Source organism: Octodon degus, unplaced genomic scaffold (assembly GCF_000260255.1).
Source record: "Octodon degus isolate 3935 unplaced genomic scaffold, OctDeg1.0 scaffold00018, whole genome shotgun sequence".
In the NCBI taxonomy this organism is placed as follows: Eukaryota; Metazoa; Chordata; class Mammalia; order Rodentia; family Octodontidae; genus Octodon; species Octodon degus.
In genome coordinates this window covers 16,043,004-16,044,305 of record NW_004524594.1, presented here as the reverse complement: position 1 = coordinate 16,044,305, position 1,302 = coordinate 16,043,004, and the positions used below count along the sequence as shown (strand labels likewise).

Sequence of the window (1,302 nt, the reverse complement as noted above, 5' to 3'; positions counted from 1 at the left end):
TGTGTGTGTGTGTGTGTGTGTGTGTGTGTGTGTGTGTGTGGCCAGCTCAGCCCACCAGGGGGCAGGGCTGGCTGGCATGTGGTGCTGGGGGACTGAACCGCGGTCCCTGGGCTTTGCCAAGCTTGCTCTAAGTAGGTGCTTTAGACCACTGAGCCACCTCACCAGCCCTCAATCCCCACTATAAATGATTTATATGACAGTAAAAAAGTTATCCACACAGATAATTAAACAAATTAAAGTAATAATTAAAAATCTCATTTCTTTTTCTTTCTTTTTTTTTTTTTTTTGTGGAACCGGGAATTGAACTCAGGCCTTTCTGCTTGCCAGGGAAGCGCTTATTCCACTGAGCCATCTCTCCTGCCCCAAAATACTCATTTCTATCTGTGCAATTAATGAATATTTTATATAAAAACAATACTCCCTGTCTGGAAGCTATAAGCATCCTTGCCAAGAGCATGAACAAGCAGATGTCTTGAACAAAGAAAGTGAAACTGACTAATGTCTCTTCACAGGCAGAGACAGAATGAAAAAGCAAAATGTTTTCAGTAAAAACTCTAGCAATACGGATGAACATTCAGCTTGAGACATCATACTTACACGAGAACACATTTCTATTTGTTTATTTTCTTTGGCAGAACCGGGGATTGAATTCAGGCCCTCGCGCTTGCAAGGGAAGCACTTATGCTACTGAGCCACCTCCCCGTCCCAAGAGATCACATTTCTAAAGGAAACAGAGGTGGCCCTTAGGAAGAGCACAAGGGGAGAAGCATCCAGTGGAACTTCCTAGTAAACACAGCCTCAGGGTCCCCCTGGTAGGAAGGGGGGGGTCAGGTGCTACTCAGGCTCCAGAGCAATGAGGAAGGGGCCAGAACCTTAGGAGAGTGAGCACTGCTTGGGGCAAGAGAAAACCTGAAGTCTAGCAAACAAACAAACACATCCCCAGGAAGTACTGTAAACAGCTATGACACAGGGAAGGATGCTCAGAGAGACCGTTTGGCAGGTATATAAGGCTCCCAGCCAGGAGGCGCCACATCTGCACACCTCCCTCTCTGCCTGCTCCTCTGACCTCTCCACCTCCATCTCCAGAATCATGACCTGCTGTGGTTGTTCCGGGGGCTGTGGCTCCAGCTGTGGGGGCTGTGGCTCCAGCTGCTGCTGTAAGCCCGTGTGCTGCTGCAAGCCCATGTGCTGCTGTGTGCCGGCCTGTTCCTGCTCCAGCTGTAGCAAAGGGGGCTGTGGGTCCTGTGGGTGCTCCAAGGGGGGCTGTGGGTCCTGTGGGTGCTCCAAGGGGGGCTGTGGCTC

At 49.9% G+C, this 1,302-nt stretch overlaps 1 protein-coding gene across 1 annotated transcript in view; it reads left to right on the top strand.

The window, feature by feature from the left end:
• The window catches only part of LOC101580164 (keratin-associated protein 5-4-like), a 94,115-nt gene that overhangs the window by 85,771 nt on the left and 7,042 nt on the right, over positions 1 to 1,302 (top strand). The gene's annotated exons all lie outside the window — the stretch shown is intronic.